The sequence below is a fragment of the Manis pentadactyla genome, chromosome 3, assembly GCF_030020395.1.
Source record: "Manis pentadactyla isolate mManPen7 chromosome 3, mManPen7.hap1, whole genome shotgun sequence".
Classification (NCBI taxonomy): Eukaryota; Metazoa; Chordata; class Mammalia; order Pholidota; family Manidae; genus Manis; species Manis pentadactyla.
This window is the reverse complement of record NC_080021.1, coordinates 212,410,097-212,425,901: the sequence shown is the minus strand read 5'-3', so window position 1 is coordinate 212,425,901 and position 15,805 is coordinate 212,410,097. Positions and strand designations below refer to the sequence as shown.

General features: G+C 36.4%; 1 protein-coding gene across 9 annotated transcripts in view; it reads left to right on the top strand.

Moving 5' to 3' along the window:
• The window catches only part of MAPKAP1 (MAPK associated protein 1), a 232,540-nt gene that overhangs the window by 70,365 nt on the left and 146,370 nt on the right, over positions 1-15,805 (top strand). The window lies entirely within an intron of this gene.

Here is a 15,805-nt window from a genome sequence, read left to right as displayed (position 1 = left end):
CAGCATTTGTCTTGAGGTGTCTTTACCACTTGGAAGAATTATGATACTCGGTAAATTCGACATGTGGCACGAGTTCTATTTAAAGGTTGTGATTAGGTAGGAAGAAGAAAAGCTATAGAAGTAGCAGGCGGAAGAAAACCTGGGAAGATTGATTATTTCTTTGACATATCTTCTTGTAGAGTAACTTCAGCATGTATAGTTTTTAAACTACTAAGTAAATTGTGCACACACATTAACATAATAGGAGTACAGTTACGTAACCAAAGCATACCTGTAATTACCAGCCATCTCCAGTGAAACCAAGAAAACCAGTTAGGCACCTTAGGCATTTGTGAAAACTTATCTATGATATGGTGGATAATGTCCAACTGAACTTGAACAGTCTGAGAGAATTCAGATAAATTAAAACAACCCATTCCTGGGGACTGTTCACATCCCATATGTTCTTTTAACAGTAAATAGTCTGTAGTTGTAAGATTTGGAGTGCTACAATTTGCACCTCTCCTAATTCTTGGTTGAGTTCCAACCGTATAGATCCAGTCAAATTTGTTGTTTTACTGTATGCACAGGCCAGCTTAGATACCTCCTTCCTCATTCCCATGGCAAGTCCAGGAACTGGTGGGATGAGTGCATCTATAGCTGTAGCAGTGCGTGGATCTTTGTTGGGGTTTTTTTTTTTTTTTTTTTCCTGATCATCTTCTGTCATGGGTCTTCCCAAGAGTGCTGATGTTGGAAGTTCTTTTTCATATCGTATCTTAGTTCATTTTTGGGGTAGCCAAATTAGGCTTTGATCCTCTGTATAAACACAAACAGACCCTTTGCCTACACTTTTATATGCCCTTTATATCATTGTGTAGAACTCATTGGAGGTCACCACACAGGAACTGCTTTTTTTTTTTTTATCATTAATCTACACTTACATGACGAATACTTTGTTTACTAGGCTCTCCCCATACCAGGTCCCCCCTATATACTCCTTTACAGTCACTGTCCATCAGCGTAGCAAACCCCTGTATTATTTTTTATTTCATGTTTTAAATAAGTAGTGCTTTTTATGGTTCAAAAATATAAAAAGTTACTATACAGTGAAAAGTCTATCTCCTTTCTGTTAGCCACTCGAGTGCCTACCCAGACCCATTTTACTAATTTGTTGTGTATCTTCCAGAGTGTCCATATGCAAGTATACATATATATTCTTAATTTTCTCCCCTTTCACACAAAATGTTGCATACTATTAACGCTATTGCAGAGCTTGCTTTTTTTACTTAACAATATAACTTGGAAATCTGTCAGTATTGGTGCCCAGAAAATTTCTCATTCCTTCATATCACTGCATAGTGTTCCATTGTTTGGAAATATTATAAATTATTTAGCCAGTTTCCAAGCTGATGCAGACTCGAGTTGTTTCTAATCTTTTGCTTTACAAACAATGCAGCAGTGAATAATCTTGTACTTAAGGCATTTTGCATGTTGCAAATATATATGTAGGATAAATACCAAGAAGCAGAAGAATTACTGGGTCAGAGGAAATACACATTTGTAATTTTTTGTAACTGTTGCCAGATTGCCCTCCATAGGGGTTGTGTCAGTTACACTCCCACCAGCAGTATGAGAGTGCCTGTTTCCTCATAGCCTCACCACAGAATTGATTAGATGTTTGAATTTTTGCCAAACTAATAGGTGAAAAGTGAGTCTGTGTAATTTTCATTTGCATTTATCATATGAGTTAGGTTGAGCTTTTCATTTGTTTAAGAACCTTGGCAGTTTTTTGAACTTCCCAGATGTATTGGAATCTTTATATTTTTATTATTTTCTAGGAGTTCTTTATATATTAGGGAGATTAGTCCAACTTACTGTGTATCTTTTCACTTTATGGGTTTTTCGGACTATACTCAATCATTTTTTGTAGTGAAATTTATCATCTTTTTTCCTTTATTTTAGATTTTGAATTCATTTATTTGGGAGTTTTTTCATATGTCTTGCATATTTCTGAAGTTCATTCCTAGATACTTGTAGTTGTTACTGTTGTAAATGGGGTCTTATTTTCCATGGTTCTAGCTGTACAGAGGCTGCTGATTTCTGTATTAATTTCATATTCCCTTACATTACCAAATTCTCTGTTTATAGTAGTCTTTCATTAGCTTTTATAGGATTTTCATGTATACAAGAATATTATTAATATATAATAATATATAGAGTAATATAGTGATACTGATGGACAGTGACTACATTGGGGTATGGGTGGGGACTTGATAATGTGGGTGAATGTAGTAACCACATTGTTTTTTCATGTGAAACCGTCATAAGAGTGTATATCACTCATACCTTAATAAAAAATTCAAAAAAAAAGAATAATATAGTGATATCTTTTTGCCTCTTTCATTTCCATTTTTACACCTCTGATTACTCTCTCTTGTCATGGTGTGGTTGCTATTGTTAATCATTATCACTACCACCACCAGAGTACTTGGCATTAAGCTAAAAGTTGGCATTATTAAGTAAATGTTAATTCTCTTTAAATTGCAAGGCATAAATATCTCTACAATGTAGCTAGCCAGTGTTTATGCTAAGCAGAGAATATTAAGACAAATTTTAATGAGTGAAAAAGGGACACTTGAAAATGTCTGTGTTCTAGTGGCCCTTTCCTGCAATGCTTCTAAGAGCCTGTATTAATAGGGTAGGTGGTTTTCTGTTTGTTTGTTTTTGCCATTGTTGAAAGATACCATTTGAGGTGTGTATTTTACTTAACTATAGGTCTTTTCTTCCTTAAAAATCACGTGGTATTCTTTTTTCTTTCACTCTGGAAAAAAATTAGCACTTGACAATATACCGGAAGATTATGTCTTTGTGTTCTGCTAGTAATAACTTTGCATTTTATTAAATGTAGACCAACATTTGAATTAGCAGCTGAAATCTGAAATCAGTTTAAGGTTTCCCTGGGCTTCAATTAAACTTCGTGGGAATTTTGGATTTTTTTTTTCCCTGCTAACTTTTGGTTCCTTGATTCACAGTAGTCCTGTAATGAGTTGTCTCTAGCATTCAGCCTTCTGCTTTAAGAGGGTTTTTAAATTTAAACTTTAAGGGACTGGACGATTTGAAGGAGGAAAGAGTATGAAGGGAAGTTAAGAGTGTTCTTAGCACATAATGTTTTTTTTTTCCTCACCTTCCCTAAGTTCTTAAAGGAAATTGTTGGTTGCTTGGGAATAATTGGGTAGTTTTCCTTCCAGGTAAGCTGGAAAGATTATGAGGCTCCTCATTCATCTGCGAAGTACAGAAATGGGTTCACTTATAAATAAGTCTTAAATTTTTGAAAACTAAATATTGAGTAGACATAGAGAGGTATTTTAAAGATATATATAAGATATAAATAATTGGACAATAATCATTCTTGTACCTGTTTCCCAGTTGAGGAGGAAGAACATTATTTTTACTTTTGCAATCCCCTTTGTATCCTCCTTGCTCTCCTGCCACTCACAGAAATGTCTTTAATTCCCTTGCTTGTCCTTACAGCTTTATCCCATATGTTTGTATCCAATAATATATTTTTGAACTTAATATAAATGGTATTATGCTTTAAGTATTCTGTAACTTCTTTTCTCTCAACATTATGTTCCTGAGATTCATCCTGTGTTGGTGCTTGTAACTATGGTTAATTCATTTTCATGAATGAAGAGGTATAATTATATGAATTTATTCTGCAATTTATTTATCCTTTCCATTGTTGATAGACATTTGGGTTGTTTACAGTTTTTGTTTTTATAAACAATATTGTTTGTAAATATTTTACATGTGCAAGAATTAACCCAAGGTAGAAGTTTACAAAGTTTTTTTTTTTTTTACCATGAATCACATATAATAAATACATTTTACATTCTGATCCAGTACGCACACATATAAGTTATGTGTGTACATGTAGATATATGGAAGCAAATTTCTCATGGAAGAATACTGTCCTTCCTAAATGCAAATGCACTGATATTTTTATTCTACTCTAGTCTGTTGTATTTCATGTTAAAAAGTTGGTCAAAATTTGCTAAATTGATTTCCCAACTCTCAGAACCATGGTTTGAAAAATCCTGTTCCAGAATGCATGCGGATATGGAATTACAGGGTCACAAGATATGTGTGCAGCTTTAAGCTTAATAGGTCCTACCAAATTGTCTTCCAAAATGGTTATTCCCATTTATATACCCTCCAGCAGTGTGTAATTGTCCCATGTAGCCTATCAGACTTAATTTTTTCCAGTCTTGTAGGTGTGAAATTGTATCTCATTGGATTTGAATTTGTATTTCTCAGATTACAGTTGAGACTGAACATCTTTTGTGTGTGTGTTGGTTGTTCATGTTTCCTCTTCTGTAAAGTACTTGTTCAAATTTTTTGCCCATTTTTCTTCATCATTTCATAATGATTTGAAGGACTTATTAAAAATGTATTTTGTATAGTAACCATCTTTATGTATTTGGATACTAACCATTCTGTTGCATATATGTTCTCCTGATTTGTTTCTTGTCTTCATTATCTTTATGGTATTTTATGATGAACAGAAATTCTAATTTTCAGTGTATTGAATTTATGAGTCTTACTTCATTATTTGTGTTTTTTGTATCTTGGGAAATCCTTCCTTACCCCAAGATCGTAAAGGTATTTTCTGATACTGTGTTTATGTTTTTATATTTAAATAATCCATCTGGAATTTCTTTTTTTTTAATGTGTGGTGTGAGGTAAAGGTTTTTTTCTAAATGGTTAATCAGTTATCTTGGCATTATTTACTGAAGTCTTATCTTTTCCTGCTGATCTGTGATGTAAATAATTTACAAATAATGATAGTTTTCCTTCTTTCCAATTCTTCTACTTTTACTTCTTTTTCTTGCCTTATGAGCTAGCTAAGACCTCAATACCATCCTGAAAAGATGTAGTCTTGTCTTATTCCTGATATTAAAGGAAATACTTTCACTATCTCATCATTAAGAATGATGTTTGTGGTTTAGTAAATGGCTTATGTTGAATTAGGAAAAGTCCTTTTTATTTCTAGTTTGCTAAGATTATTATTAATGTTTTTTAATCATGAGTGAATGTTCTGAATGCTTTTTCTATATGTAGACTACTATGTTATTTTTCTCTTTTAATTTCTTATTCGAATTAATTATATTGATTTATTCTCTTTGTTTAACTGACCTTTCATTTCATAAGGTAAATTCAACCTTGGTCATCAAGTACCTAGTTTAATACACTCTTGGATTGTTTTTGCTAATTTTTCTTTTGAATTTTTGCATCTTTTTTCACTAGTAAGCTTGGCTTGTAATACTCCTGTCTCATATGCTGAGGTTTTAATATGGAGGTTTGCTAGCTTCATAAAGTGACTTAGGAGTTATTATTTTTCATTACCTTTTATTTATCTGTCCCATTTACAATTTATCCATTGTTGATTAACATGTGTGTTGTTTACAGTAATATTAGCACTATCTATTAAAAAATTTTTTTTTTAGAACTTGCTCATAAAACTATTGCCATCACAGGTTTATTTTCTCTGGGAAGCTGACTCTGAAATGAAGATTAGCATGCATGAAGTTTATACTAGAGAGTGCTTTTTAGATCACCATCTATGGGGAGAAAGGAAGGGAACAGGACTGGACAGAAGGAGTTGGATGGTAGTGCTGACATTAATGGAGCACTCTGAAGCTAGAATGGCCCTTCAGAGTTGTTCCAACTTGGGATAAGGTGGCCGGGCCTTTATATTCCATCTGCCCCATCTTTGGATGCTGGCTGCCCTAAGAAGGGGGTGTGATCTTGGGCAGGGTGGTTCTGTCAGGGAGCTTAACTCCAGGAAAGGACAAGTGGCTGAGAGCCAATAGCCTTTACCCTTCAGTCCTGAAGAGGGTTATCTGGATGGTGTGGCCAGTGAGCGTGACAGTCTACCCTTTGTGCTGCTTGTGTTTGCTTGTTGTAAGTTCTGGAACCACTCCTCCGAACCTGTGATGGACTTCTTTTCTTTGGGGAAATTTATAAAAGTTAAAAGAATAAACTGCCAACCAAGGAGGTGAAAGACCTATACCCTGAAAACTACAAGACACTCTTGAGAGAAATTAAAGAAGACACCAATAAATGGAAATATATCCCATGCTTAGGGTAGGAAGAATTAATATTGTCAAAATGGACATCCTGCCTAAAGCAATCTATAGATTCAGTGCAATCCCTATCAAAATACCAATAGCATTCTTAAACTAGAACAAATAGTTCTAAAATTCATATGGAATGACAAAAGACCCCAAATAGCCAAAGCAATCATGAGAAGGAAGAATAAAGCAGGGGGCGATTACGCTCAGCAACTTCAAGCTCTACTGCAAAGGCACAGTAATCAAGACAATTTGGTACTGGCACAAGAACAAACCCATAGTTCAATGGAGTAGAATAGAGAGTCCAAATATAAACTCACACATATATAGCCAATTAATATACGATAAAGGAGCCATGGATATACAATGGGGAAATGACAGTCTCTTCAACAGATGGTGCTGGCAAAATTGGACAGCTACATGTAAGAGAATGAAACTGGATTTCTGTCTAACTCCAAAAGTAAACTCGAAATGGTTCAAAGACCTGAATGTAAGTCATGAAACCATAAAACTCTTAGAAGAAAACATAGGCAAAAATCTCTTGAATTAAACATAACCAACTTTTTCCTGAACACATTTCCTTGGGCAAGGGAAACAAAAGTAAAAATGAACAAATGGGACTACATCAAACTAAAAAGCTTCTGTACAGCAAAGGACACCATCAGCAGAACAAAAAGGCATCCTACAGTATGGGAGAATATATTTATAAGCAGCATATCCAATAAAGGGTTAACATCCAAAATATATAAAGAGCTCACATGCCTCAACACCCAAAAAACAGATAACCCAATTAAAAAATGGGCAAAGGATCTGAACAGACACTTCTCCAAAGAAGAAATTCAGATGGCCATCAAGCACATGAAAAGATGCTCCACATCGCTAATCATCAGGGAAGTGCAAATTAAAACCATAATTAGATATCACCTCACACCAGCTAGAATGGCCAATATCCAAAAGACAAGAAACAACAAATGCTGGCGAGGTTGTGGAGAACGGGGAACCCTCCTACACTGTTGGTGGGAATGTAAATAAGTTCAACCATTGTGTAAAGTAATATGGAGATTCCTCAAAAAACTAAAAATATGACCCAGGAATTCCATTCCTAGGAATTTACCTGAAGAAAACAAGATCACGGATTCAAAAAGACACCCTATGTTTATTGCAGTACTATTTACAATAGCCAAGAAATGGAAGAAACCTAAGTGTCCATCAGTAGATGAATGGATAAAGAAGAGGTGGTACCTGTACACAATGGAATATTATTCGACCATAAGAAGGAAACAAATCCTACCATTTGCAACAACATGGATGGAGCTAGAGGATATTACGCTCAGTGAGATAAGCCAGGCAGAGAAAGACAAGTACCAAATGATTTCACTCATTTGTAGAGTATAACAACAAAGCAAAAACTGAAGGAACAAAACAGCAACAGACTCACAGACTCCAAGAAGGGACTAGTGGTTACCAAAGGGAAAGGGGTTGGGGAGGGTGGATGGGAAGGGAGCGAGAAGGGGATTAAGGGGCATTCCGATTAGCACACATAATATGGGGTGGGTACAGGGAAGGCAGTATAGCACAGAGGAGACAAGTAGTGACTCTGTAACATCTTACTATGCTGATGGACAGTGACTGTAATGGGATATGTGGTGGGGACTTGATAATAGGGAGGGAAATGTAGTAACCACAATGTTGCTCATGTGAAGCCTTTGTAAGATTATATGTCAATGATCCCTTAATAAAAATAATAATTATAGAAGAATAAACTACCATCCCCATTTCTGCACTTGGTCTTGAGGCCATCTCTAATACTTATCTCCCTCTAGAATGGAATAGGTGTCCATTCTGGTCCCTTCCATCCATCTCAGTTAGCATCTTTGCTGGTGTAGACGGTTTTTATTGTAATGATGACTCTCACCCATATCCCTGAGGATCCAAGCCCCTGGTCCAACTTTACAAAGGTTGTGGCTGCTGCATTTGGCCATTTACCATCAAAGCTGGGCAAAAGAGTAATAAAATATGCCCAATTGCATTTACTGGCCAAACATGTTCCTTCCGACCTCTGCTGTTTAACAGAAGCCCTACCTTCTGATGAAAGTCAGTTACTCCTGTTGGGATAGTGATTTTTCTTCTTGCCTGATGTCCTTGGTATGAAGAGCCTGGGCAGCAACCATTGATTAACACATCTGGGGGGACTTCTGCTGTGTCTGCTGGTTGGAAGTGTTCTCCTTTGGAAACCGGTTTTCTAAATTGACAGCCTTAGTTTCTAGGGATGGGAAGCATAAATTCTGCAACTGGGTCCCTGGGAGTAGTGGTGATTTGGGCTGCTTTTGCTGCTTCTCCAGTGCCTAGAACCATGTGTTTTACCTACTGGATAACAGTTGTTGATTTTTAGTATGTGTGCTGCACCCTCGAGATGGCATCCTAGTCTTGCAGGGTGTCGACATAGGTAAGATACTGTCTATTAAGGCAGCTTGTTAGAGACTCAGTGTCCAGGGTTTTCCTGTTAGAGGCTGTTAGATATGCACTCTCTGCCTAGCATTACCAAACTTAGACAGAGTTCTGGATGGAAGGCAGGTGTTCAGCCAAAACCACAGTGTTTGCACAGTGAGCCACTCTTAGGGTAGTGGGAACTCTCCTAATTCCCAAGTGTCTGCATCTTTTAATCTCCTGACACTTCTCCTTCCTCACAAAGGAAATGAACAAATGCATGGTGTCAAAGTTTGTTGGGAAGATTTCCTGTCACTATTGTCTTTCCCTTTTTTTTTTTAATGTATCATTGATATATACAGTCTTACAAATGTTTCACATGAGCAACATATTGGTTATTACATTCACCCATATTATCAAGTCCCCCCCAAACACCCCACTGCAGTCACTGTCCATTGGCATAGTACGATGCTATAGAGTCACTACTTGTCTTCCTTGTCTACTCTGTGCTATACTGCCTTCCCTGTGATCCCCATACATTATGTGTCACTGTTGTCTTTTAGGGCTACTCCTGAGTAGGGCTGTAGTGTAGCCATGGTCCATTTTCAACTTTAGTGATGTCCAGCAGTTCCTGAAGTGTTGGTATACTCCTCTTTCTCAGTATGATTGTTCGACTAAAAAGCCATAGGTCCTTTGGGGGCATCATTAGACTGTTAACTTGCTGTGGTGGTGCGGGTCCTTCTTCCTTTAGTTTTATCTCATAATCTTACATTTTTTGATATGTTTGCCACTAGATATTTGTAATTCCTATTTGTGGAGTATCATGTATCCTACTTGATACATGAATTATTTATATGTTTCTAAATTTCCAAACCTATAAGGTTCTTCTGAGTTTTCTTTTTAGTTATTGATTCTAACTTAATTGTTTTGTGGTTCAAGAAACTGACCTGATACTAATTATTTGAAATTTGTTGAGCATGGTTTAATGCCCGTTAATGTATGGTCACCTTTTTTAAATACTACCTGTGTACCTGAAAAGAATGCTGGAACAACTACTGCTGTTGGTTTCAGTATTCTAAATATATCGCTTAGGTCAAGCCTGTTAATTTTGTTAAAACCTGTATCTTTATTGATATTTTTGTCATCCTGAATTAATAGTTAGAGTTATGTTAGAATCTCTCATTATGTTTATAGATTGTCTATTTTCTCTTGTAGTTCTGAAGAATTTGCCTTTATATATTTTAAGGTTATGTCTTTAGGTTCATAAAAGTTCAGAATTATTTCTTCCTCATAAATTGAATCAGTTGTCATTTGTGACTCTATCTCTAGTGAACTCTCCCCACGACCCCACCCTTTTATATAGGTATAACATCTCCATTTGGTTAATATTTGCCTGGTATGTATGCAGTTTCATTATGTTTTTAGATACAGATCTTTTTTCCCTATTTTTCCTCCTTGGGTTTCATTGAACTTTCTGAATCTGTGGAGTGGTGTCTTTCATTAGTTCTAGAAAATTCTCAACCACTCTCTTTTCAGATATTGCCTCTGTGCCATTTATTCTTCCCTCCTTAAATTCTGTTTGTTTGTTAAAATGTATGTTACTTTATCTTCCATATTTCTTCACCTCTTTTTCTTATTTTCTATCTCTCTGTTTCCTTGGGTTGCATTCTAGGGAAGTTCTTCAACTTTATCCTCCAGTTTACATATTTTCTTTTTAGCTGTGGAAGCCATATGTTGTGTTTGCAATTTTAGTCATCGTAGAAGTCCCATTTCAATCTTCTAAAAATCTGCTTGGTAATTTAAAAAACTTTTTATTATGAAATGTTTGATAATTTACTTAGTTCAGTGAACACCATTACACCTACCACCTAGTTTATTGTATTTCAAAATTCCCTTCACTCCTAAGTTACATCGCCTAAGGATGCTGACAATCTTTTCCTCAAGCACAATATCTGATCACATTTTGGGTAATATTTTATAGTCTCTTTTTCTTACCCATATTTTTAAACTTTAAAATTTTTCTTTAAGCATTTAGCTTATATCCTGTATCTGATCATTCTGTTAACTCCAGTCTTTGTGGGTACTTTATATACCACTTCTTTATGTGTTTTATGATTTGGGGCTATAACAGCTTATTTCCTGCAACTTTTTTTGTTGGAATTATTGAGTCATGTACGTTCTTCCTGAAAGGGTTTTTTGTTTATTCTGCTGCCTGGGGTACTACTAGCCCAGGATGACTTTGCATTCTTGGTTTGAATTTTTCTAGTCTATCAGATAATGTGAATTTGTCATGAAATCTTATATGAATGTGCTTTGTGGTTATAAAGTCTAACAAGAAAAAAAAATTAGGAGGTGGGCAGGTATTTTTCCTTGTTCGGTGGGGGCCTTAGATTCTAATTTACTTTGGGTCCTAGCTTTATTATAGATTATGGATGAGCTGTGCCAGATACTCATCTGACCAGGAAAGCAGACACTTAATATCACTTTGGCAAATACCATCATTGAGGCAAAAGTTGTGTTGTGTTTTCATTTTAGGGTTTACTTTTTGTACCTTTGTGAATTCCTTAAATGTTTGCCAGCTTATTGAATCACATAAAATAAATGTTTTTATATTTTATCAAAATCCTTTTTCGTTTTCTGTTAGATTGTTTGGTCAGGATACATATTTTACCATGTAACTAGAACAGAAATCCATTAGTAAAATAGGATTTAAAAAAAATGTGTTGTCTTAAATGTTGTAGAAAGAATACATACTATAGAAAGTTGAGAAAAATAGACAACTTACATATAAACATACCATCATTCTTGATTTCATGAAAATTTTTATTCAAAATATAATACAAGACCCCCAAAGCCCTCCTTTCCCTTCATCCAAATTTTTAAAAAATATATTAGTTTTGGAAAGAATTAGGTTTCTTTTTTTAATCAGTCAGACCTGGTTTCCATCTAAATTCTCTCAGTACCTGTGTGACCTGTAACAATTTCTTTAACTTTTTAGCAGTTTATCTGTAAAGTAGGAGTAAGTGAGGGCAGTTTTGAGGATCAAAGGAGATGATATACATAGAAGGCTCAGCCTAGTGCCTGGCATAAAGTAGTAAGTGTTAGATGTTTTGGTTTTTTTTTTTGGTATCGTTAATGTACGGTTACTTGAACAACATTATGGTTACTAGACTCCCCTATTATCAAGTCCCCTCCAGCCTACCCCATTACAGTCACTGTCCATCAGCATAGTAAGATGCTATAGATCATTACTCGTCTTCTCTGTATATACTGCCTTTCCCATGTCTGCCCCCTGCTATATTATGTGTGCTAATTGTAATTCCCTTTTTTCCTCCTTATTCCTCCCTTCCCACCCATCCTCCCCAGTCCCTTTCCCTTTGGTAACTGTTAGTCCATTCTTGGGTTCTGTGAGGTTGCTGCTGTTTGTTCCTTCAGTTTTCCTTTGTTCTTATACTCCACAGATGAGTGAAATCATTTAATACTTGTCTTTCTCAGCCTGGCTTATTTCACTGAGCATAATACCCTCTAGCTCCATCCATGTTGTTGCAAATGGTAGGATTTGTTTTCTTCTTATGGCTCAATAATATTCCATCGTGTATATGTACCACCTCTTCTTTATCCATTCATCTACTGATGGACACTTAGGTTGCTTCCATTTCTTGGCTATTGTAAATAGTGCTACGATAAAAATAGGAGAACACAGGTGCATATATCTTTTTCAAACTGGGCTCCTGCATTCTCAGGGTAAATTCCTAGGAGTGAAATTCCTGGGTCAAACGGTATTTCTTTTTTGAGCTTTTTGAGGAACCTCAATACTGCTTTCCACAATGGTTGAACTAGTTTACATTCCCACCAGCAGTGTAGGAGGGTTCCCCTTTCTCCACATCCTTGCCAACATTTGTTGTTGTTTGTCTTTTGGATGTTGGCCATCCTAACTGGTGTGAGGTGATATCTCATTGTGGTTTTAATTTGCATTTCCCTGATGGTTAGCGATGTGGAGCATCTTTTCATGTTCCTGTTGGCCACCTAAATTTCTTCTTTGAAGAAGTGTCTGTTCAGCTCCTCTGCCCATATTTTCATTGGCTTATTTGCTTTTTGTTTGTTGAGGTGCATGAGCTCTTTATATAACTTGGATGTCATCCCGTTATCGGATATGTCATTTATGAATATATTCTCCCATACTGTAGGATGTCTTTTTGTTTTACTGATGGTGTCCTTTTCTGTACAGATGCTTCTTAGTTTGATATAGTCCCACTTGTTCATTTTTTCTTTTGTCTCCCTTGCCTGGGGAGATATGTTCATGAAGAAGTTGCTCAGGCACAGTCGCAGGGGGGCCATCAGGTGAGAAACTGGGGATCAACAGAGGTGAGGCTTAGAACCTCACCCCCCATTTTGAGAGAAATCTTCTGCATCCATGGATGTTTTGTTGCCCTTGTCTAGCTTGGATTAATACTTAGTCTATAGGCACAGACCTGATCATCTACATTTACCCTCTTACAGCACTAAATTATGTTTTCTACCTTTATCTTGCATCTACCTACCACTTCAGCATTTTATTAAAAATAATAATAATAATAATAATAAGTGAGAAATGTGGGATTCAAATATAAATCAAGTATAAAAATCAAATGAATAATCATATCTGACTTGATTGTTTATAGTTCATGATGCATGATAAAAACTGAAAGTTTCTCTGATATGACTGCCCTTGCACTGTTCACCATGTAAGAACTTATTCACTATGTAAGAACTTGTTCACCATGGAAGAACTTGTTTGTTATGCTTCAGAAGATTGGAGACTGTTGAGAATTAGGCTTGGGGTTGATTAATGATTGTGCATTGAGTCCCCTATACAGAATTTTATTGTTGTTAACAACCATTTGATCAATAAATATGAGAGATGCCCTCTCAAAAAAAATTTTTTTTTAATTAAATTAAATTAAAAAAAAAAAAGAAGTTGCTCATGTTTATGTCCAAGAGATTTTTGCCTATGTTTTTTTCTAAGGGTTTTATGGTTTTATGACTTACATTCAGGTCTTTCATCCATTTTGAGTTTACTTTTGTGTATGGGGTTAAACAATAATCCAGTTTCATTCTCTTACATGTAGCTGTCCAGTTTTGCCAATACCAGATGTTGAAGAGGCTGTCATTTCCCCATTGTATATCCAGGGCTCCTTTATCATGTATTAATTGACCATGTATGCTTGGGTTTATATCTGGGCTCTTTAGTCTGTTCCACTGGTCTATGGGTCTGTTCTTGTGCCAGTACCAAATTGTCTTGATTACTGTGGCTTTGTAGTAGAGCTTGAAGTCAGGGAGTGTAATTCCCCCTGCTTTATTCTTCCTTCTCATGATTGCTTTGGCTATTTGGGGTCTTTTGCCGTTCCATATGAATTTTAGAACTATTTGCTCTAGTTCATTGAAGAATGCTGATGGTATTTTGATAGGGATTGCATTGAATCTGTAGATTGCTTTAGGCAGGATGGCCATTTTGACAATATTATTTCTTCCTAGCCAAGAGCATGGGATGAATTTCCATTAATTAGTGTCCTCTTTAATTTCTCTTAGGAGTGTCTCATCGTGTTTAGGGTATAGGTCTTTTACTTCCTTGGTTAGGTTTTTTCCTAGGTATTTTATTCTTTTTGATGCAATTGTAAATGGAATTGTTTTCCTGATTTCTCTTTCTGCTAGTTCATCATTAGTGTACAGGAATGCAACAGATTTCTGTGTATTAATTTTGTATCCCGCAACTTTGCTGAATTCAGATATTAGATCTACTAATTTTGGAGTAGATTCTTTAGGATTTTTTATGTAAAATATCATGTCATCTGCAAACAGGGACAGTTTGACTTCTTCCTTGCCAATCTGGATGCCTTGTATTTCTTTGTGTTGTTTGATTGCCGTGGCTTGGACCTCCAGTACTATGTTGAATAAAAGTGGGGAGAGTGGAGGAGGATTCAAGATGGTGGCGTGAGAGGTGAGATGGAGAATTCCTCCCAAAAACACAAATGGTATGAAAATGTAGTTAATTCATACAACTAACCCTAAAACAGCAACAAGAGAGAAGGCTGAACCAGACTGCATACAGACCTCACGAACAGAGCAGACCTCATGAAACGGGGTAACGTATGAAAGCCTTTATCCGGTGGGACCGAAGCCCTTTCCCCACCCCAGCTCACCGGCAGGAGGAAGAAAAACAGAGCTCGGGAGTGGCTGGAGGCCTAGAACTGCTGAACACCGAGCCCTGGAGGTCTGCTTTGCGAGTAGAAACCTACACTGTGTGGTGCTCTGGACATTGGGTAGCTCAGACAGGTGGAGTGCTTGAGAGACAGATTCCGGCCATTTGTGGAGGAAGTGGTCCACACCCGGCTGCCCTGGAGGAAGGGAAAGGCAGGCAGTCTGAGAGGCTTCCTAGCAGCGAAAGGGCTGCTGAAGGGGCGGGGTTTGCACGGAGCTTGCTGCATGGGGGAGGGTCAGTCTAACAAGAGGATATAACTATCATAAATATCTATGCACCCAACACAGAATCACCTACAGATGTGGAACAAATACTAACAGAATTAAAGGGGGAAATAGAATGCAATTTAAGGAGACTTCAACACACCACTCCAAAGGACAGATCAACCAGACAGAAAATAAGTAAAGAGACAGAGGCACTGAACAACATATTAGAACAGATGGACCTAACAGACATCTACAGAACGCTCCATCCAAAAGCAACAAGATGCATATTCTTCTCACGTGCACATGGAACATTTTCAAGAATAGATTATATACTAGGCCACAAAAAGAACCTCAGTAAATTCAAAAAGATTGAAATTGTACCAACCAGCTTCTCAGATCACAAAGCTATGAAACCAGAAATAAATTGCACAAAGAAAACAAAAAAGCCCATGAACACATGGAGGCTTAATAACATGCTCCTAAATAATCAATGGATCAATGACCAAATAAAAACAGAGATCAAGCAATATATGGAGACAAATGACAACAATAATTCAACAACACAGTATCTGTGGAATGCAGCAAAGGCCGTGCTAAGAGGGAAATATATTGCAATACAGGCCTTCCTCAGGAAAGAAGAACAATCCCAAATGAACAGTCTAAACTCACAATTAATGAAACTAGAAAAGGAATAACAAATGAGGCCCAAAGTCAGTAGAAGGAGGGACATAATAAAGATTAAAGCAGAAATAAATAAAATTGAGAAGAATAAAACAATAGAATCAGTGAAAGCAGGAGCGGTTCTTTGAGAAAATAAACAA